Raw genomic sequence first — 24,479 nt, 5'->3', positions numbered from 1 at the left:
CTGTAAGGGGAATACATTACATCACGGAACTATTTTTCCCACAGACGACAAAACGCGATGATTCATTTTAGCTGAGAGACCGTTACGTACTGTATATGTAAAGATATGGTAATGCGGTCGATCGGTTCCGCAATCATCAACCCAGTCTGTTGTGCAACGAGGTCTGAAACAAACAACGCTTTCAAATGATGCCACTCAATAACAGAAAAATCACATAAAGCCTGGCATTGTCATTTTTTGAAACAGTATTTGCTAGTTTCTGGGAAGAATAGGAAAATAGAAAAAAAGGGTAGGTTAAATAGAAAAGGAAAGAAAAGGAATATTCTATCCTCCCTTTCAGCAACTAGGCAAAGATAATACAGCCTGTAATGTCGTATCAAAGAAACCAACAAAGCACAGCTCCATTTCTAAATGCTCTCTAATCAGCAGCATTCCTTCTACGTCATTAGAGTCACACAGGACCATTGAGCAGCTTTAAAAGAAACAATTTAAAAAGCTCTGTATTTGGGTTTAATATAATTTAATTAGAGGGGAGCCAGAACAGAGACAGGACAGAGCTGGCATGAGATCTCCTTGTCTTGGCAATTCAGACAGTAGCTTAATGTGATTAATTGAGGGCTTCGCTTTCCATTTCCATACAGGAACTCCGCCTGTCATCCTGCAGTCATGTTGCAAGATTGAATAACTGGCTATAACCTAGCTAGCGTAGCTACCTCCCTTCCTGCTGTACTCTTCACTGCCTCAGACAGAGAGAGCCCACCAGCAGCTCTCTATTCTACAGTGCTCTGCCTGCCGTTGAGTTAAAGGAAGGCTAGAAATTGAGCAGGTAATTCTGTCGTTCAATGTCTTCAGGCCATCTCTCGCTCAAGCCAACCTGGTGTAGCCCTAGTCCAACCTAAACCGGTGGGCCTTTCTGCTCTACTTTCATGAATCTATCATGTCATGTGTTCTTCTGTAACTAAATACGATTTCTAAATGGTAAAAAGGAAATGGCATTAGTACTATAAAATGGAGCAAAACTCTCCACCCTTCCCTCCCTCTCAAACTATATTGTCACACGGAGTGATTCTGCAGCGTGCTCACGGCGATGTAGCAGCGCAGCACACACAGCTGAGCCGGCGTTCTAAATATGTATGTCTCCACACAAATCCTTTCTTTGAAGATTTTCTGTAGCAGGGCTGTTCGACATGTCCCTGTCTCCAGAAGCCAGTGGCTCAGAGCGCTTGCTGCCTGCCTGAGCTGTACGAGTGTAGAGTAGACACGCAGCCCGCCTGCCTGGCTGCCTGCCGCAGCAGCTTTAAAGTTAGTCTCATCCCTGTCAGCTTGTACTAGTCTGTTCTGTTGCACCTCAATGTGCAGCAAGCAGCCCCAGCCTCTCTTCCTAACAGTGTGTGCCTAAACACTTTTCCACTATTTCATTCTTGAGTGCACTTTGACGTTTTTATTAATGGATTGGAAATACAGTATGTCTGGCTGGCTGCACAATGTCAATTTTGTAATAATGACATATTGACAGAGACTGGAGAAAAGAAGCTGACCCATATTGTATTATATCAAATATGAAATATTGACCACTATGTAACCTTTCCTTGCCTCTTCCCGAGAGCAAAAACAGCTTGGGTTAGCATTCAATGGGGGGGGAATCCATTCACCAAAATAACTGAATGAAAATAAGCGAAACACGTCTTTAGAGAACCGTGAAAACGATTATATTAAAGATGAAATCCGCAGCAGGGGAAACAGCGCCACTGTCCGCCCCACAGGCTGTTACAGTACATATTGTATACTGCTGTTCTATCTCTTGTAGAACGATGTATGAGGTGAAAAAACAGCGTTTCCTGTTTTCAGTCACTTTTTGTTGCGGTTGTACGCAGCAGTTTGACCAATTAAGGACTCCAGCTTTAAAACTCTATTTACAGGCCTATCACCCTGTCAAAGCTTCAAGCCACAGTGAGTCACACGGTAACACACTGGTGATCCAGGGCTGTTCAGACAAACTGCCCTAAAAACATCAGCAGCATCACTAGGCTACCCAGAGGTTTTCTGACATGGTCGTGTTGTGTCGGCTGAGTTTCCTGAAGACGTTTTTTTGTTGTCCTCTTTCCCCGAGCATTCTGTGTAATGAAAAGCCACGACACAACGGGGTAGAGGTAGTAGAATGTTGAAGCATTCAGCTTACTACAGTAAATCTCCCCTCACTCACACAGCAGAGTGCCAGAGTGGTGATTGCCCAGGGGATTTTTCATATGTCCAGCCACATGTTGGCCATCCGCTCACAAAAACATGTGCTATTAAACTAAAAGCTCGCTAAACAGATTGCATACAGTACAGTGCGTTATTTAATCCGGGGGGGTAAATGGATTTGTAGATCTAGAATCCGGCTACTCTGTAATATCCCCATTTATGACCCAGTAAAAGGCATAAAGGAGCAAACCTATTTACAGAATAGTTATAATAATGAGGTCAGCAACAGTTCAGAGACCAAACATCTACCAAGTACTGTAGCTAAAAGACAAGATCAGTGTCCTCTGCGATTAGACACTTATTGTCACGCCCTGGCCATAGAGAGGCTTTTACTCTCTATTTTGGTTAGGCCATGGTGTGACTAGGGTGGGCATTCTAGTTTCTTTATTTCTATGTTTTCTATTTCTGTGTGTTTGGCCGGGTGTGGTTCTCAATCAGAGGCAGCTGTCTATCGTTGTCTCTGATTGAGACTCATACTTAGGCAGCTTTTTCCCACCTGTGTTTTGTGGGTAGTTGTTTTCTGTTTTGTGTCTGCACCAGACAGAACTGTTTCGTTTTGTTCCACTTTGTTATTTTGTGTCAGTGTTCAGTTTGAATAAATTATCATGAACACGTACCACGCTGCGCTTTGGTCCTCTTCTTCAGACGAGCGTTACTTATGTAATTGTATATAATGACTTAACTAGGACCGACCTGAAGCAACAAGTCAAGTACTTATAAAATGACATAAAACAGACACATTTGAAGTGATTTGAACCTCAGACTAAAGCAGCAAAAGGACAAACTGCAAAACAATTGATTGTAAGAAATCAAAGGAAACTAAACATGAATTTACTGTATCGGTAAGTAATGTTGCCCACGTAGTTTCTGTTTACCTAGCAGCCTATCCCACCACCTATTTTATGTACTCTCTGTGTGGGTTTCTGGGGATAGAATCTGAGGAAACAACACATTAATGCACCCAGGTATACACGTTGCAGTCTGTCGTGCCATCACTAATGTTGCCCACGTGTTTTCTATATGACCGGCTGTCTAACCCACTCAATCTTTCATGTGGGCTGTGTGGGTTTCTGTGGGTACTACAGGGGAGAGATCTGACATAATTGATCTTTATCTGCTACTTGAGACGGCTAGGCGAAAAACAAGGCCATACCTGTTTTACTAGTCTATGAGACACTGCATACAGCTCTGGGGTGAGATAATGTGTATGGGACATATGGAGACATTGAGTCAGACTTCAACTCGTTGTAGAGGGCTAAATATATACAGACTGGCCAGGTGAAAGCCATGATGTCACTTGTTAAATCCTCTTCAAGCTGTGTAGAAGAAGGGTGGAGACAGGTTAAAGAATGATTTTTAAGCCTTGAGACTTGGACTGTATGTTTTTTTCTTTAACTAGACAAGTCAGTTAAGAACAAATTCTTAATTACAATGACGGCCTAGGAACAGTGGGTTAACTGCCTTGTTCAGGGGCAGAACAACAAAACTTTACTTTGTCAGCTCAGGAATCCAGCAACCTTTCGGGTTACTGGCCCTACGCTCTAACTACTAGGCTACCTGGTGAATTGGCAAGACAAAAAATTCCAGTGCCTTTCAACGGGGTATGGTAGTTGGTGCAAGGCGCACGGGTTTGTATCAAGAACTGCAACGCTGCTGAGGTTTTCACGCTCAACAGTTTCCTGTGTGTATCAAGAATGGTCCACCACCCAAAGGACATCCAGCCAACTTGACACAACTGTGAGAAGCATTGGTCAACATGGGCCAGCTTTCAACACATTGTAGAGTCCATGTCCCGACAAACTGAGACTGTTCTGAGGACAAATATGGGATGGGGGATGCACCTCAATTTTAGGAAGGTGTTCTGAATGTTTTGTACACTCAGTCATCCCATTTGCAATGGCGACTGTACACTAAGAGATGTCACATGAGAAGTATCTGATTCAAAGCCGGTGACTACAGCGACAACTGTAATGTATTTGTTTTATTCATGTACAAAAATACAATGGACATTTAAAAACTTGCTCCCTCTATCTTTTGAAACCTTTCAGTGCATCGCTTTCACCTGCAAATTCCCGAGATCAACCCATATTCTTTCTCAATGCTGCCAGCTTTCAGCGCTCTCAGTTCAGAGGTACAGTCAGATGTTTCACTACAGCCTGCTGCTTCCCACTCTGAAAGAAACCTCAATCAAGCACTAACAATGACTGAGGAAAGTCATGCCCACCCCTACAATACTCTCTTTCAGAAGGAGGTTGCCATTAATTTCAGCGCTGCACATTCCACCCTGGTAATTACGCCCTCGTCTTTTGTCTCCTATGCCTCCTTTTCAAAGGAAATCCTTCTGCTGCTAAAAGCAGAGCGATATTCTGACAACTGACGCCTGGACTTGGCTGGCAAAAGCCTGCAATATGTATGACGTAAGAGAGAGTCTTCCCCTGACAACAGTTCATTCAAAATATGACAACTTGTCGGAGGAAAGAGGACTGAAAAGGGGCAGAGGCAGAGGTCTGCTGTGGACAAATTAAGTCCAGCTGGTTAACAAGAGCTCTTGTTGACTCTATGACCCTTCTACTCAGCCTGTGATGTACAAAGGCTGAGGGGTTGTCCTCCTATAAGACAATGAGCCAGAGAATGCAGACAGACAGACAGAGTCAGGGATTAAGCCTTCAGCAATGGTTGGTCAGGTAGCAGAGCTTAGACTGCTGCTAACATCAGCGGATAGAGTCTGGATGGTTCTCCCCAGGGGTTCTTCAGTATAAACCATAGTGGTTCTTACAGGCAACCTCCACTACTGCTTCAGGGCACCAGTTTTCCCTCCCGCCAACATTCCCAGCAAACTAAACGAATAGAGATAAATACCAGAGAATGTAATGTGTTCTCAGTTGTCTTCAGCCTGCAGCTAAAACATCTCAAACCTGGGGGTCAAACCTGACAGTCAGTCAGAGACTTCACATTTGACATGATCACTTTGATTTGGAGTGGTCCATCGATGCTTTCTTTTGACCGCTTTAGATAGAACTCGTGTTTTTGTAAAACTCGACAGACATCTTCAGAACATGACATTTCCGTCCTTTGTTTGGTGCAGACAGGACAAGAATGTGATAATGGAAAAAAGTATTTTAGGGACTTTTAAATGCACTGTGTGTATAGGACTCAACGTATGTTGTTGGTAAAGCATTCTGTTTGGAATACTTAATAATTGACACTTTGAGGCCCACAGAAAAACTCAATGCTGTAAAATACTTATCCAGTCTAAACTAATTATATCTCTGGCTGAATACAATATGCTCATGTTCTACCAATTTCTAAACATCTTGTTGATCTGCTTAATCTCAGTGTCCAGTGGCTAATGGCTAATTCCTATCATTAGTGTGTATTGATGGCGTGTGGCTGGTGGAGCCTCCATGATAACAGCCAGACGGTGGTGGAGGCAGAAGCAGAGTCAGAGCAGGGGAAATGAGAGAGGATTTATGGCCATTTCCTGCCCCCGCTCACTCAACTCTATGAGGCAGCAGACAGGGGCTTCCTGTGGAGTCTTTCGCCCATGGAGATAAAAAGCGGCTGGGGCTGGGATTTGGGCATGGGGCTGGGGCTAGGGTAGGGCTGGGCGATATGGCCTAAAATTCATATCTCAAGTTTTTCAAATTTATGGGCGATTGACAATATAGTGCATTTTGAAAGATGTTACGTTACAGCCTTATTCTAAAATGGATAAGATCAAATAAATTCCTCAATCAACACACAATACCCCATAATGACAAAGCAAAAACTGTTTTTAGACATTTTAGCATATTTATTAAAAATAAAAAACAGATTGTGATATAAACACTGATACATGGGCTTGCTCCTACCTATCTCTCTGATTTGGTCCTGCCGTACATACCTACACGTACGCTACGGTCACAAGACGCAGGCCTCCTAATTGTCCCTAGAATTTCTAAGCAAACAGCTGGAGGCAGGGCTTTCTCCTATAGAGCTCCATTTTTATGGAACGGTCTGCCTACCCATGTCAGAGACGCAAACTCGGTCTCAACCTTTAAGTCTTTACTGAAGACTCATCTCTTCAGTGGGTCATATGATTGAGTGTAGTCTGGCCCAGGAGTGGGAAGATGAACGGAAAGGCTCTGGAGCAACGAACCGCCCTTGCTGTCTCTGCCTGGCCGGTTCCCCTCTTTCCACTGGGATTCTCTGCCTCTAACCCTATTACAGGGGCTGAGTCACTGGCTTACTGGGGCTCTCTCATGCCGTCCCTGGAGGGGGTGCGTCACCTGAGTGGGTTGATTCATGCCCCAGGACTACCTGACATGATGACTCCTTGCTGTCCCCAGTCCACCTGGCCATGCTGCTGCTCCAGTTTCAACTGACCTGAGCCCTAGGACCATGCCCCAGGACTACCTGACATGATGACTCCTTGCTGTCCCCAGTCCACCTGGCCATGCTGCTGCTCCAGACCTGAGCCCTAGGACCGTGCCCCAGGAATACCTGACATGATGACTCCTTGCTGTCCCCAGTCCACCTGACTGTGCTGCTGCTCCAGTTTCAACTGTTCTGCCTTATTATTATTATGCCTTATATTATTCGACCATGCTGGTCATTTATGAACATTTGAACATCTTGGCCATGTTCTGTTATAATCTCCACCCGGCACAGCCAGAAGAGGACTGGCCACCCCACATAGCCTGGTTCCTCTCTAGGTTTCTTCCTAGGTTTTGGCCTTTCTAGGGAATTTTTCCTAGCCACCGTGCTTCTACACCTGCATTGCTTGCTGTTTGGGGTTTTAGGCTGGGTTTCTGTACAGCACTTTGAGATATCAGCTGATGTACGAAGGGCTATATAAATACATTTGATTTGATTTGATCAATGATATCACATTTGTGGTGGTGTGACTAAAACTTTATCTTAATGGTTCTTTAAAAAAATGGCTGCCAACAGAATTTGCACATTTTATGTACATTTGAAAAGGGTGCGTAATTATTAAATATAATTGTGGTGAGTTTGATATTTAAATTGTTTATAGTAAGTGAATATCTCAGGAATAGCTGAGTGAGTTATCAGGACTGTGTAATAATATTTTCACATTTAATCAGGGCTTATTAAGAAATGTAATAAGTAGAGGTCGACCGATTAATCAGAAGGGCCGATTAATTAGGGGCGATTTCAAGTTTTCATAACAATCGGAAATCGGTATTTTTGGACACCGATTTGGCCGATTTAAAAAAATAAAAATTTTAAAAAATGACACCTTTATTTCATCTTTAATTAACTAGGCAAGTCAGTTAAGAACACATTCTTATTTTCAATAACTGCCTAGGAATGGTGGGTGAACTGCCTCGTTCAGGGGCAGAACGACAGATTTTTACCTTGTCAGCTCGGGGGACTCAATCTTGCAACCTTACAGTTAACTAGTCCAACACTCTAACCACGAGGAGCCTGCCTGTTACGCGAATGCAGTAGAAGCCAAGGTAAGTTGCTAGCTAGCATTAAACTTATCTTATAAAAAACAATCAATCATAATCACTAGTTATAACTACTAATCCAGGTTAGCAGGCAATATTAACCAAGTGAAATTGTGTCATTTCTCTTGCGTTCATTGCTTGCAGAGTCAGGGTATATGCAACAGTTTGGGCAGCCTGGCTCATTGCAAACTAATTTGCCAGAATTTTACGTAATTCTGACATAACATTGAAGGTTGTGCAATGTAACAAGAATATTTAGACTTAGGGATGCCACCCGTTAGATAAAATACCGAACGGTTCCGTATTTCATTGAAATAATAAACGTTTTGTTTTCGAAATGATAGTTTCCGGATTCGACCATATTAATGACCAAAGGCTCGTATTTCTGTGTGTTATTATGTTATAATTAAGTCTGATTTGATAGAGCAGTCTGACTGAGCAGCAGCAGGCTCGTAATCATTCATTCAAACAGCACTTTCGTGCGTTTTGCCAGCAGCTCTTCGCAAGCACAGCGCTGTTTATGACTTCAAGCTTATCAGCCTAATGACTGGTGTAACCGATGTGAAATGGCTAGCTAGTTAGCTGGGTGTGCGCTATTAGCGTTTCAAACATAACTCGCTCTGCAAGGGCCGCAGCTTTTGTGGAGCGATGGGTAACGATGCTTCGAGCATGGTCCTGCGCTCGAAACACAGTGACAACAGCCACCCTCGAAGCAGCGTTACTCATGCAGAGCAAGGGAAACAACCACTCCAAGTCTCAGAGCGAGTGACGTTTGAAACGCTATTAGTGCGCACCCCGCTAACTAGCTACGGAATAAATAATAAATAAAAATTATTTGTTTTTTTGGCATTAATACGTGTCACATATCAGTTTGCAAACAATGTAATATATATATATATATATATATACCCTTGAGTTAATAAAGCCGCATACAAACATGGTCTCTTTTTTGCTTTCTTGAGTAAGGCTCCAAAATGCATGTGTTTCAGCCCAGCTCAGTATTTTCTGTTGTGGTGGAGCAAGCCAGCAGAAAATATGGAGCGTTGCACCGTGATTGGCTCAGTGTTCTGTCACTCATGGGGAAACTACATCACCGTGAAATCTAAGGGGAGACCTCAAAAATTCTAGCCCTTTGGGTGCTGACATTGAGATATATTAAAGTGCCCTTCCAAGAAGGCTCAAGGTCATTGGCCACAGATAAAATTATGTCAAATCACGTTACATGTAAAGTAGCTTTGATTGGACTGATCATGTCAGCATCATACTTTTCAAATCTTAGCTAGAAGTCATCATGAATCAAGTCGACAATCTACTGGAAAATCCATTTCAAACCTTGAAGAGAAATAATGAGGAGAAGTTATAGATAAAACGTATCGGTGCTCATCATCAAAAGTTCTGAACAAATAGTTATATTGACAATGTCCGTTCTAGCTCGCTCATTGTCTTAATCGAAATGACATAATGCCTCTTATCCGCTCGTCATTCCCTTATGCCATAGTTTGTACATCTCAGTAGAAACCACATTTGTTTAATCAAGTCAGCCATATCAGCTATGTTTTTTTAAAAGGCAGTAAATGAGGCTGAATGAACTGTTTTGCTGCCAGACAAGGCTCCGCTGATAGCCAGGTGTAGCAGTGGTAAGGTGTTGGGACTGCTGTTGGGACAGCTTTATGTAGGCCCTAACAGTTTGTGGGCACTGTTTGTCACCGCTATAGTGCAATTAATGTATTGTGTAGTGTAGTGCTTTTGCTGGCATGCAATAATTATTATTATAATATTTTTTGCCCCACCAAGATATACATGCTAAAATCGCCACTGCAGTTACATACCAGAATATAATTTTTGACTATATATCATATCGTTTTGACAATATTGCAATATTATTTTTGTCCTAGTTGGTTGTACCTGCACCAAAAGTCCAGCATGGTTCCTTCATCGCTTGTTCTCCATCTTCTTTTGAAATAGGGAGTCAACTGGTTTTCAGCACTTTAATTTCTATGACTGATCAAAACGTGTTTCCTCATGGTTCTTTCATGTCCCTCTGTAGCAGACCTATGGTGAGCAATATGTTTGGAACATGAAATTGCAATAAAAAAGCACAGTATCGAATTGCAATACATGTAGAATCGTGCGAATCGCAGTGCATACCATATTGGCACCTAAGTATCGTGATAATCTCATAACGACATGTCCTTCCTACTGATTCATCTACTTTTTACCTCGCTCTACAATACCGTAGCCTATTTCCAGACCACACGTCAAGTTACATACTAAACCCTTCCTGTATTATCTACATTACAGTAACACACCAGTCTGTGCCGGCAATTCCACCATAAAGGATTTTTTACAATACAATGTATGTAAACAAAAAACATTGATTAAAAGTTGAACGAACCATGTAACTCTATGCACAATGACTACTTTGAACAACTTACACAGTAAAAAAAAAAAAACATTTAAATGGAAAAACTGTGCAGATGCAACATTTGGTAATAGAATTACGGTACAATCTCCCTCAGTTTTATCCTGTTACCAAACTTTGTATCCGCACGGTTCTTCCTGTAAATGTTTTTTTTTTTTTTTTAAATGTTCAGTGAAAATTGTTCAAATCAGTCCTTATGCATAGAGTTCTATGGTTTGCTAAACTTTGAAATCAATGGTTTTTGTTTGGTATACATTTTAAAGTGCAAAATCTGAGTATCAGCCTAATTCCATTACCATGGAATTGCACTGCCCTATAATCATTTCTTATTCACATTAAGGTGGTGAGATATGCACTAGGTGATGCATCTTAGCTAAAACAGATGAAAAGCCCCTCAATGTAAGCAATCAGGGTCCCTGGTTAAATGTTAATGTGGTGGTGTTAAATATAGGGTATGAGGAGGAAGCTATCAGAAAGTGCTAGGTCAGCAGTGTTAAAGAAGCCACGGCTCTCTAGCTGAGAGAGATAACAGCATTATTAAGATGGAAGGAAAGAGAGAGGGGAAGAGAAAGTGAGAGAGATTGAGAGAGCGAGAAAAATGTGCTCTTTGCCAACAATAAAAAATGAATACTTTGGCGGGGTTCTTCTGTTGATTTTGTGAACAATCTCTGTGCTCTCTCTCCATCTCTCTTTCTTCCTATCATTGGACCACATCAATAAAGGAAAATGTGATCCTGTTTTTTTTATTACGGGGTGGCTTAGATAAGAGCAGACGCCACACACACAGAGAGAGAGCGAGAGAGAGAGAGAGAGCGCTTTGGCTCATCTCACTCAATACAGAGGCCTTAACAAGTCACCTCTGACAACCTTCAAAGTGTCTCCTTCTGTGTATCTCAGCTTTCATAACGGCTTGTTTTAACACCCAATAGTATAATATGTGTTTTTTGTTCTAGGAGCAGTAATGTGTTTGCCAGCAGGCATGTAGTGACAGAACTCTTTATGGCAGATCTGACACTTATCAGCTGAAATGAGACGAGAGAGATAAGACAAGTGATGGAAATAAGATAGAGTCATGTCATGATGAGATATTCATAGCATGGTATCTTTCATAGCAGTATTATGACATGTGCTTCTGTGGGCACATTCCTACCTAACTCATTTGATTGCTGAAACCAGTTATTTACATATCCTTCCATCATAGGGGGAATTCTTTCAATTCCAAGAATGTACGATACATTCCTATGCATGTTAAATAGCATTGAAATGTATCATACTTTTATTACTGAAATTATAAAAATGATCAACAGCATTAAATCATGCATGGTCACACCAAGCTTGAATTTAGAATGATTTATTCTCAGAAAACTTCAAAGAAAAACAATTAATAGATGTTCAGATTATCATGCAAAGTACGGAAATTTCTTGAATGGCTAGTAGTGTTAATTATTTGCCAATTTCAACACCACTTGCATCTTAGATGTGTAATCCCTCCACGGTTGTTACAATCTCCCATAGCAGTCAGCGCTTTTCAAAGACCAAGACCATGCAGCTGTCCAGCCAGCCAGCAGACACAACAACAGACCAATGGGGGTCAAAAGGTCAGGAGTCATCACTCTGAGTGACAGACAGGGCCTCAGTAAGGAGGGATAGGCTGCATCCTAATAGGTTTGCATCCTAATAGGTTTGCATCCTAAATGGCACCCTATTCCCATAGTGCACTACTTTTTTTTTTACCAGGGCCCATAGGGCTCTGTTCAAAAGTAGTGCACTAGGGAATAGGGTGACATTTGGGACAGACAGTGTCTCACACTGCCACACATTAGACCAGCCGGCAGCAGCCCAGTCCCTCAGTCCAACGTGTCAGTTCTGAACTTCTGACAGGCCCTTGGATGGTGGACAGGGATCTTAAATACACAGTGCTTAATGTGACTCTGAGTTAATGGCAGTTAAAGCTTGTATTATCATACCTAAAGCCAAATCAAGTCAAGATCTGAGATGCAGTGCAATGACGAAAAAAGGAAACGTACAGGGATGGATAACCCAGTCAGCGCCCAAACTCCCTCGCTCGTTCCCTCCCCACCCACCATAATGAGAGTGACAAATTACTTCACATTTTCTACCAAACAGCTGTCTTTTTTTTATCAGGGCCTTTCTTATGCTCCCTCCCTCCTTTCCTTCCATCTTTCCCTCCCTCCCCTCTGGGCCGCCTGCCTGAGATTTTCCAGACGTGCAGTATTAAAAATCAATAAGCGCATCCGTAATGCGATCTGAAAATATCAAACTGAAACAAACAGCAAATCCCCTCAGCTCCCATGAGGGGCTGGAGAACATCCTCGCCTAGCACACGACTAGAAAGGCAAGCACTGTCGCTCTCAGTGTCTAGGGCTTTCAAGGACTTGCAGCTTTAACAGATGGCAATCTCTGTGCTCTCTCTCCATCTCTCTTTCTTCCTATCATTGGACCACATCAATAAAGGAAAATGTGATCTTGTTTTTTTATTACGGGGTGGCTTAGATAAGAGCAGACGCCACACACAGACAGAGAGAGAGAGAGAGAGAGCTCTGATCTGATCTGACCGCTGGGAAGAGCTCAAAGGGAAGAGCTTCCACATTTCCTCCTCTTTACTTTGACAACAGCCCTGGCTGTGTACTTTGTACTGTCACCCTCTTCTTACTCAATGTCGAGTTCAAGTCCAACACTTGTGAAAGCAGAGAAATTGTCTGTGACCTGGTTAATAAGAGATCTTTAGAGGTGGCAGGTAGCCTAGTGGTTAGAGTGTTGGGACCGTAACCAAGAGGTTACTGGATCAAATCCATGAGCTGACAAGGTCGTTCTGCCCTGAACAAGGCAGTTCACCCACTGTTCCCCGGTAGGCTGTCATTGTAAACAAGAATTTGATCTTAAATTACTTTCCAAGTTAAATAAAGATTAAATGTAAAAAAAAAAATCTTAATATAAGTTTGTATAGAATGACAAATGGCCATATCTGATATGCACTGTGTAATAAGAAATCTCTATATTTGAGTTATAGGTTGTCTTTCAACCATTAAAAAGTCACTGTGGCTAGACCTCCGATATGTTTCTGTAGACTACCCATGTACCATTATCTTTGTGCATAGCAGGTCTTGATAAAATTATACAAATTTAAAAAGCTTACATACAGTACCTCTAAGGCAAGGGGAAAAACGGGTTTAACAACGTCTACACAGAAGCACACTGACGTCAGTCACCACAAATGATTACAATACTGAAGCACAAACAGATTAGTTTCCATCCAAACATACACATGACAAACTGTACTCCACACACTCCCAGGAGTCTGACTGCCTGTCTTCCACTCCAGCATGCATTTGTGGCCTGTCTCTTGACCCAGCAATATACAAATTGATACAACAAACCCAGTAGAAATATAGATGTACCTGAGCTCAGATGGCATGACAGAAAACAAATTCAGAGGAGGACTGAACTGAATGTAATGGGGCTGTGGACAATTTCCTGACCAGTCTCTCCGACTGACGGGATACCTGCCATCTCTGCCGAAGGAGGAGAAGTGACTCACACATTTGCATGAAATTGCTAGGTAGAGCCCCACCAATTCCTCAAAACCCTCACTTAGCTACAGTACAACAGCCTGCATGGCTGGGAAAGAGACAGCGAGAGGCTGTCTGTGACAACCTGTGCTTAACGGCCAGCTAGAGAGCACTTAATGCATTTCCCTCAAGCTGATGCAGGCCTGGGTGGGTGGACCAGCCTCCCTCTGCAAACGGATGTTTTTATTAGTGGAATGGAGGGGAAAGCAAATGGGAAGACAGACAGACTGATGATTTAACAGGGGTTGAGATGTTCTTTAAGCATATTTAGCTACAGTACATGAGACCGAGTGAATCTGTTAAGATGAGACAGACTAAATGTGCATGAGAATCAATGCTTGAGGTTACAACATATACTGAACAGAAATATTAACGCAACGCTTTCAACAATTTTACTGAGTTACATTTGATATAAAGAAACTGGGCAGGGGCGCAGCCATGAGTTGGCCTGGGAGGGCATAGGTCCACCCACTTGGGTGTCAGGCTCACTCACTGGGGAGACAGGCCCAGCCAATATGATTGAGTCTTGCGCCACAAAATAGCTTTATTACAGACAGAAATACTTTGAAGTTTCATCAGCTGTCTGGATGGCTGGTCTCAGACGATCCCGTAGGTGAAGAAGCCGAATGTGGAGGTCCTGGGCTGGCTTGGTTACATGTGGTCTGCGGTTGTGAGGTCGGTTGGACGTACTGCCAAATTCTCTAAAACGACATTGGTCCATATGGTAGAGAAATGAACATTCAATTCTCTGGCAACAGCTCTGGTGGACATCCCTACTAGAGGTCGACCGATTATGATTTTTCAACGCCGGTACCGATACCGATTATTGGGGGACCAAAAAAGCCGGTACCGATTAATCGACTGATTTTTTTACCATGCATTTGTAATAATGACAATTACAACAACACTGAATGAACACTTATTTTAACTTAATATAATACATCAATAAAATCTATTTAGCCTCAAGTAAATATTGAAACATGTTCAATTTGGTTTAAATAATGCAAAAACAAAGTGTTGGAGAAGAAAGTAAAAGTGCAATATGTGCTATGTAAGACAGCTAACGTTTCAGTTCCTTGCTCAGAACATGAGAACATATGAAAGCTGGTGGTTCCTTTTAACATGAGTCTTCAATATTCCCAGGTAAGAAGTCTTAGGTTGTAGTTATTATAGGAATTATAGGACTATTTCCCTCTATACCATTTGTATTTCATTAACCTTTGACTATTGGATGTTCTTATAGGCACTTTAGTATTGCCAGTGTAACAATATAGCTTCCGTACCTCTCCTCGCTCCTCCCTGGGCTCGAACCAGCAACACAACGAGAATTAGCGTGCGCTAACTAGCTAGCCATTTCACTTTGGTTACACCAGCCTCATCTCGGGAGTTGATAAGCTTGAAGTCATAAACAGCGCAATGCTTGATGCACAACGAAGAGCTGCTGTCAAAACGCACAAAAGTGCTGTTTGAATGAATGTTTACGCGCCTGCTTCTGCCTACCACTGCTCAGTCAGATACTTAGATGCTTGTATGCCCAGTCAGATTATATGCAACGCAGGACACGCTAGATAATATCTAGTAATATCATCAACCACGTGTAGTTAACTAGTGATTATGATTGATTGTTTTTTATAAGATAAGTTTAATGCTAGCTAGCAACTTACCTTGGCTTACTGCATTCGCGTAACAGGCAGTCTCCTTGTGGAGTGCAACGAGAGAGAGGCAGGTCGTTATTGCATTGGACTAGTTCACTGTAAGGTTGCAAGGTTGGATCCCCCGAGCTGACAAGGTGAAAATCTGTCATTCTGCCCTGAAGAGCCCCTGAACAAGACAGTTAACACACCGTTCCTAGGCCGTCATTGAAAATAATAATGTGTTTTTAACTGACTTGCCTAGTTAAATAAAGGTATAAAAATAAAATAAAAAATTTGACAAATCGGCGCCCAAAAATACCGATTTCCGATTGTTATGAAAACTTGAAATTGGCCCTAATTAATTGCCCATTCCGATTAATCGGTCGACCTCTAATCCCTACAGTCAGCATGTCAATTGCACACTACCTCAAAACTTGAGACATCTGTTGCATTGTGTCGTGACAAAACTGCACATTTTAGAGTGTTTTTTATTGTCCCCAGCGCAAGATGCACCTGTGTAATGATCATGCTGTTTATTCAGCTTCTTGATATGTCACACCTGTCAGGTGGATGGATTATCTTGGCAAAAGAGAAAAGTATGCTCACTAACAGGGACGTAAACTAATTTGTGTACAACATTTGAGAGAAATAATATTTTTGTGCATATGGAAGATTTCTGGGATCTTTTATTTCAGCTTATGAAACATGGGACCAACACTTTACAGGTTGCATTTATACTTTTGTTCAGTATATATATAAAACCCCATTTCAAAAGGAAGCATCCAGATGGCTATACAATGGATCATCATGACTTACAGAGTGTAAGGGTTTTTCTCCTCTTCGTCTGAAGAGGAGAAGCGAGAAGGATCGGAGGACCAATATGCGGCATGGTAAGTGTTCATGATGTTTATTTTAAAGACAAACTGAACACTAAAATACAAAAACGTAAAGTGAATAACCGAAACCGAAAACAGTACCGTGTGGTGAACAAACACAGACACGGAAACAAACACCCACAAACAAACAGTGAAACCCAGGATACCTAAGTATGATTCTCAATCAGAGACAACTAATGACACCTGCCTCTGATTGAGAACCATACTAGGCCGAAACATAGAAATCCCAAAATCATAGAAAAACAAACATAAACTGTCCACCCCAACTCACGCCCTGACCATACTAAATAACGACAAAACAAAGGAAATAAAGGTCAGAACGTGACACAGAGACATACATGGCTAAAACAGGACCTTGTACTTATGCATGATCTCAACATAAAGAAGCCTTTGGGCTGCGTATCAATATGACACTATGCAGCCTGAAGTACATAACCTTCAAACCCCTTTCAATGAAGCAGAGAAAAACGTTCAACAACACAATCTATCGGTTCCTTTGAATATGGACCACAGAGCAACAAGAGTGTTCAAGCTACTCTCTTCCCATCAAAGGACCATTATAGAAAATGAATAGAGGCCTATATAAACAATGAGAGCACCAGCGCTTTTCTTTGGATCCAGAGACGGCATGTCAAGCTGCCTTTGGTGAGAAAGGTTGCATCAGCAGGTAGCTGGGGTATTATGGTAATCACGCGACCGTGACCAGCTGAACCTCAGGACCAACCAACCGAGGAGACGATGGGATGGTTAACGGCTTTCTCATTTAGCGCCCAACCAACATGAAATATTCCGTTCACTAAATCAGTTACTCCATTCAGATTTAGAGCTCAATCTAGTCAGACATATACCTCAGAAACTAAATCAAATATAAGACAATAAAGGTGAATTTTGACTTCAGAGTCCTTCTGAGTGCAAGCCACAAGCAGGCAGTGTGGGTGTGTTTATCTACACTCTTAGATAAAAGTGCTATCTAGAACCTAAAAGAGTTATTCAGCTGTCCCCATAGGAGAGCCCGAATGTTGAGTTCTACCTGGAACCAAAAAGGCTTCTCCTATGGGGATAGCCAAAGAACCCTTTTTTCTAAGTGTGTAGGAGAGGTCTTCACTGATCCACCTGTACCCGAATACCCGAGACCCGGTCCAGGACACGAGCGGTTCCGGAACCAGAATTTTAAATAATGTCACGGGTCTGGGTCGGATCTGATATGATATGTCACACGTCTCAGGTATGTGTAATTTTAACTGACTTGTCTGGAAGGGCCCGTGCAGATCCGAACGCGACTGCTGCAGTAGAGAGAGACATTTCATCATTTATGCGGTTGCTCTTGCTTGTCACGAGAGTGGAGCGTGGTGCGTGTAGATTATTGTTGGCCAATCATAAGTCATCAAAGCGGCAATAGGCTACAGTCATAGAGCCTCACTCTGTGTGTGACAAAAGTTAGGAGGTATCTAATCAATGGAAGATGGAATTAAAATGCCGGATTTAAAAATTAAAGGAGAAGGATAGGCTACAACAACCAAGAGCCAACAGGTAGGCTGCTAATTTATTTTCTGAATGTTGCTATTTGTAACTGTAGGATGAAAAGGCACATGCACTGCCGCCTCGGTTAGCCTAGCTTGCTAATGTTAGCTAGATTAACTAGCTTCTCCTGGTTTGATGCAGTCAAGGCAGGTACTACGTAATCATATTTCATGATAAATCACTGAGCTATTGCAACTATTAGTCTACTAACAGTGTGAGTCAGCTTGGTCGGTTGCTGTCTCTCGTCTCTCCTTACTCCCCGCCTGCTAGTGTGGAACCTCTCTCCCTCCTCTCGCACCTTATCAGCTCTGTTCTACCTGGAACCAAATGACTCCCTCACTTGGATCGGACCAGGTCTATAAGGAACAGGTCTCTATATTTAAATGTTTTATTTATGCCTATCGGGTCCGGGTGGGAAAATCCCCAGGTCCATTTCGGAACACGTCCAACTTTGTGGACCCGTGAATACCTCTAGAGTGTAGGATAGCTGTGTCTAACTCTGCAATGCAAGGCCAAATACATTTAGGCAGGAGGGAAGTGATCTGAGCTGTAATTCAATATAACAACATCCGCCTACATGCCGAGTACAGCACTGCTGCCATTTTTCAAAATAGTCTGGTTAATGAAAAGAATACTAGGACAGAGAAGAAGACAACTGAAGAGGTGGGGGAAAAAGGGGCTAGTAGGGGGTCTGAGGGTTTCTCTCAACTGATTTGAAAATGTAAATACCTGGGCTCGTTTTCAGACAGAGCAAGGAAACAACATTAGGCCTCGAGAAACCCTGATCTGTTCTCCTGGAACTGTCACGCCCTGACCTGTTTTCTTTATATTTTGGTTAGGTCAGAGTGTGACTAGGGTGGGTACGCTAGTGTTTGTATTGTCTAGGGTTTTTGTAGGTCTAGGTGATTTGTATGTCTATGGTGGCCTGATATGGTTCCCCAATCAGAGGCAGCTGTTTATCGTTGTCTCTGATTGGGGATCATATTTAGATAGCCATTTCCCTTTGGTGTTTGTGGGATCTTGTTCTATGTTTAGTTTCCTGTCTGCACTATTCATATTAGCTTCACGGTTTGTTTGTTCAGTGTTCATTCTTTTAATGAATTAGAATGTACACATTCCACGCTGCGCCTTGGTCTCATCATTCGTATAACGACGTGACAGAAGATCCCACCAACAAAGGACCAATCAGCGTGCCCAGGAGGAGGAAGTATCCTGGACTTGGGAAGAGATCCTGGATGGGAAGGGATCCTGGACTTGGGAGGAAATCCTGGCAGGACAGGATCGCCTTCCTTGGCGGGAGTCGCCTAGGAGCATGAGAGAACAGCAACGATGTCAACGGAAGCCCGAGAGGCAGCCCCAAGATTTTTTGGGGGGGCACACGGGTTGGTCGGCGAAGCCGAGGGGTGAGTCAGAGACGGTCGAGGAGTTTTTAGACAAATTGGAGGAGAGTGAACAGAGGGGAGAGTTAGAATTCTTTGAGGAACTGTTGAACAAATTGGAGGAGAGTGAAGAGAGAACTGTTGGTTTGGCGTAGTATGCATGTCATTCGCCCTGAGGAGCGTGTTAGCCGCCCGATGCCACCTGAGTCAGTTCGCCACACTTGCCCAAGGGTGCGTGTTATCAGCCCAATGCCACCTGTACCGGTCCCACGCATCAGACCTCCAGTACGCCTCCACAGTCCAGTACGTCCTGTGCCTCCTCTCCGCACTCGCCCTGAGGTGCGTGTCATCAGCCCGGTGTCACCTGTACTGGTCCCACACATCAGGTCTCCAGAGCTTCCGGCGACAGTTCCCAGTCCAGAGCTTCCGGTGACAGTTCCCAGTCCAGAGCTTCCGGTGACAGTTCCCAGTCCAGAGCTTCCGGCGACAGTTCCCAGTCCAGAGCTTCCGGCGACAGTTCCCAGTCCAGAGCTTCCGGCGACAGTTCCCAGTCCAGAGCTTCCGGCGACAGTTCCCAGTCCAGAGCTTCCGGCGACGGTTTCAAGTCTGGAACCTCCAACGACGGTCAACAGTCCGGAACCTCCAACGACGGTCCTCAGTCCGGAACCTCCAGCGACGGTCCCCAGTCCAGAGTCTCCAGCGACGGTCCCCAGTCCGGGGTCCCCAGTCCAGGGTCTCCAGCGACGGTCCCCAGTCCGGGGTCTCCAGTGACGGTCCCCAGTCCGGGTTCTCCGGCGATGATCCGCAGTCCAGAGCCTCCGGCGATGATCCACGGTCCGATTCTACAAAGGCGGAGGGATCAGCGTAAAGAGGGGACGCTCCCCTATAGGTTCAGGTTTGTGGCCGGGAGTCTGCACCTTTGGGGGGCACTGTCACTCCCTGACCTGAGATATCTCTGTTTTCTTTATATTTTGGTTAGGTCTGGGTGTGACTAGGGTGGGTACGCTAGTTTTTGTATTGTCTAGAGTTTTTTGTATGTCTAGGGTTTTTGTAGGTCTAGGTGATTTGTATGTCTATGATAGCCTGATATGGTTCCCAATCAGAGGTAGCTGTTTATCGTTGTCTCTGATTGGGGATCATATTTAGGTAGCCATTTCCCTTTGGTGTTTGTGGGATCTTGTTCTATGTTTAGTTGCCTGTCTGCACTATTCATATTAGCTTCACGGTTTGTTTTGTTGTTTTGTTAGTTTGTTCAGTTTTCATTCTTTTAATAAATCAGAATGTACGTATACCACGCTGCGCCTTGGTCTCATCATTCATATAACGGACGTGACAGGTACAGATACATTTTCCAATACAGGCGTCTTGTACACCACTGGAAAACATATCTAATTCATTTCTCAACATTTCTGCCTCACTCTTTCCTTCAAATACTACATTCCTTTCGGAGAGGAGTCCTCGAAACATCATATTGGACCGAGGTCTATTGTTTACGGCACGGTTCTGGAATGGAGCCATTATCAGCAGCAGAGAAAATTCTCATTCCTCTCCTGGCTCCAGGAGGAAATCTTCAGAGCCGAAGCAACCGAGCACAATCCTCAGCTATCTCAAGGGGATTTCACAGGGCGGCGGGGTCGAGTCATGTGTTAATTGAACCCGTAACGGTGCAAGTGTTATTGAGGAAGAAAGAGTGGGGAGGGAAGGAGAGCGGTGGGAGATGGGGGAGTAGGGAGCTGGAGGGAGGGAAGGCTAGTGGAGGTTAGTGATTTTGGTGAGCTTCATGCCGCTGTGGTGAACCTGTGAAAACAGCCTGGTGGGGGGTCTGGTCTTGGTAAGATGAGCTTTTACAAGGCGCTGACCTCAATGACCTAAACGTTCATGCTCTTTAGAGAGTTCTGTGTCAGGATGCCACAGACAGCACATATGTAATTACAGTAATTAAACAGTGCCAATTGGTTGTGAGTCAATGGATGCTTCACACACAGCCTCCTTCTCTGGATCTAGACTAGAGTGAGTCAGATCAGCACAATTAAAACATATACTTTACAAAGGCAATTACACAGACCAATTTAATATTCTGCAATGCAGAGCCCAGGCAATACTGCTAGCTTAATAACACTTGATGATATGGTCTTTATCTATTCCTGTCAACTGTGTGCTTTACCTCTTATGGAAAGGAGAAAGATAAAAACATAGACTAAGGCTATTCCCTACATTCTATATTCTAAACTAAGATTACCGCCTGAGGCTAGTAAAAGAGAGTGCTTGCTTTCATGGAATCTTATGTAAATATCATATCAAGTGCTATAAATAAGTCATTGCCTTGTCTATAACCCCAAATGTTAAAAGGTATCAATTGAAGGTAAGCAACTGGTGGAACAATGCCAAAATTGACAGGTGATTTGTATTATTTTCTTGTAAGGTTTATATCATAGACAAATCCTAGAGGCTGTGGTAGAGGCAGTAACAGTGTATTTCCGCTCTGGAAAAGCAATCACCATCTTTCTAATGGAAATTGCTCTTCATAACAACACACGGTCTTGACTTACAGACAAACACGGGGGAGGTTTGGGAAGGAAAGTCATAGTACTCAAGTTCAGCCACTATACCACCATTCACCAGTCTGAGTCTCTTATTTTTCACTTCCTCTCTGCTCTCAGAAAGCTTTCCCACCCACTGCACTGTGTCACACTGACACAGTGATAGGAACATCATTATTTGTTCCGCCCCCTCCTCTCTACAGGGAGCCAGCCCAACACCACTGGTCTGGGCTGCTTAAATTCCACCTTATTGGACCAGGGCCTGACCAGGACCTATAGGGCTCCAGTCTGTCAAAAGTAGTGCACTTTATAGGGAATAGGGTGCAATTTTAGAAGCAGCCCTGGTCTGGTGACCCGCTGGATTCCTGGCTCTGACAGATGCTTTTAAAACCGCTGTGCAAATCACACTGACAGACTCCCTCGTGTTTGCTAAACAAAAGCCATTTGTGCCAGGCTGGCAGCCATAAATTACAGAATACAGATACCAGCTTGACAAAAGCAGTTTGGGTCTTAGTGGTAATATGAGCGTGTCAAAAATGTTGTTGCATTAAACTCCAACTGAAGTTTCTCTGCAAGGACTTCCCAGATAAGTACTTTTTTTTTTTTTAATCACCCTGAAAATGAACCTTTCCTTCAAACGAGGAGGAACTAGTTGACCAGGCAGCAGCCTGCAGAACAGTTGTGATATATACATTGAGTGAAGTACAGTATATTTAGTACACCCATTTGAAGAAGTCATACGTATTTGGACAAATTCACTCAGAGTGTATTAATGTAATCAAAAAGTTTAGTATTTGGTCCTATATTCCTAGCGCGCAATGACTATATTGAGCTTGTGACTCTACACACTCTTTTGATGCATATGCAGTTTGTTTTGATTGTGTTGTGGGTTATGTTTTGCCCAATATAGACTGAATGGTGAATTATGACGGAAGTCATTTCCTTTCTAAGTGAGTAGAGTAGATAGAGTAAGATGTTTCTGAACACTTCTAAATGAATCACGGTAATGCCACAAATCATGAACAAATCATGAATAATGATGAATGAGATAGTTAGAGGCTACAACAAAACATGCTTTCCTCTCCCCATTACCAATAATGGTGAGATTAACATTTTGGGGGGTATGATCTTTGTCTCCCTGTAACTTCCTCGTTTTTTATCATTCATAATTAATTCATGATTATCCATAATCATGTTAGAATCCACATTAACGTAGACATGTTCAGAAACATCTATTCTTAGTTACTTCGTTTCCTAGGTCTCTTTCCTTCTTCTCTTTCCTAGCTCCCATACCTTTTTCTTTCTAGACAGTCCACCCTCTTCTTAATCTAACAATGTCTTTGCTCTTGTCCACCACTAGTCCACCAGATTCCTCAAGACCATGAAAGACCTCGGCCCCAGCAGACACCACCACAAGAAAATCCAAGGATTCATTACATGCTCTCCTCCTTCTCCTGGTGGGCAGCGTCAAAACACTCACACATGTTTCAGTACCAGCTGGTGAAGGGAGAGAAGGACACATCCCTTCAAATTAGGGAGTTTGGTAAAGATTGATCCGATTTAAAAAATGTCCCATCATGACACAAATTGCCTCCTGTAATGCGATTACAATAACATTGCAACAATTTGTGCTCTTGTTCATTAGCTGTGGTCCGGAAAAATACGATAACATCTTGTGTGTCTGACAGCGATGTGGAGTTGGTCATGAAAAATTGGTTGCAGCAGACCGGGAAGGAGGGATAAAGAGACGAGCCAGGAGTGTGGCATCACCTGTGCTGTGATGAACTTGTGGGGAGGGCTGTATCTGATGTTGGAGAATGGTATGGAGTGGACAGCCGAGGACAGACACATCTTCCCTGTCTCTCCTTCTCCTGGTGAGCAGCAATACCTCACTCCTGCTTCAGTACCAGCAGGTGAAGTGAGAGATGGGGAGGATGTGTTCAACTGACACAGAGGATAGACACATATTCCCTGTCTCTCCTTCTCCTGGTGAGCAGCAATACCTCACTCCTGCTTCAGTACCAGCAGGTGAAGTGGGAGATGGGGAGGATGTGTTCAGCTGACACAGAGGAAAGACACATCTTCCCTGTCTGTCCTTCCAGCAGCTCTGGAAATATACACTAATCCCATCAACACCAGGTAGAATTCTCAGGAATTGTTATTAGAATTGCTATTATAATGCAATTGTTAATAGTTCAACCAACTGATGGTGTGCTCTGTTAAAATGTTGAAATAGAATGTTCAGAATAACAGACAGTTCAAACAGATTATACTTATTTTACATCATTTTAGGCTTTGAAGCCACTGGTGTCTCCCCGCTCCTACTTACACTGGGCACACAAATAGTTTATACAATAGAACAGTGCAAAAAAATCTGAAATGAAATACAGAAAACAATGAATCCCATCAACAACAGTGGGAAACAGCAGTTCAACCAAATGTCCTTGCCCTGTAAGCTGTCTATGGACAAGGTATGATAGTCCAGTCCATGTTTTGTTTTTGTTTACCTGGCCAATGTTTTCAAATGCTCCCGTTTTAGCAGTTCCAATTCAAGTCAATGCTACTTATTTAAGAATGTTTCATGTTCCCCGTTGCAAGATGTTTTGATTGACCGGATCTGAAACTGTCCTTCTCTTTTGTTTAACCACAACATTTAATAGCAGAGTTTCTGAATGTAATTTGGGGATTATAGCTGGTTTAATGCTGGATTAGCTGGTATAATGTAGCCCCATATAAGGTCTGTGTGGCAGCCTGCATCTGACCCACCTCTGGACTGGGGACCTAGGTGGGAACTCAC

This window comes from Oncorhynchus tshawytscha, linkage group LG04 (genome assembly GCF_018296145.1).
Source record: "Oncorhynchus tshawytscha isolate Ot180627B linkage group LG04, Otsh_v2.0, whole genome shotgun sequence".
NCBI classification, from domain to species: domain Eukaryota; kingdom Metazoa; phylum Chordata; class Actinopteri; order Salmoniformes; family Salmonidae; genus Oncorhynchus; species Oncorhynchus tshawytscha.
This window is presented reverse-complemented; position numbering follows the sequence as displayed.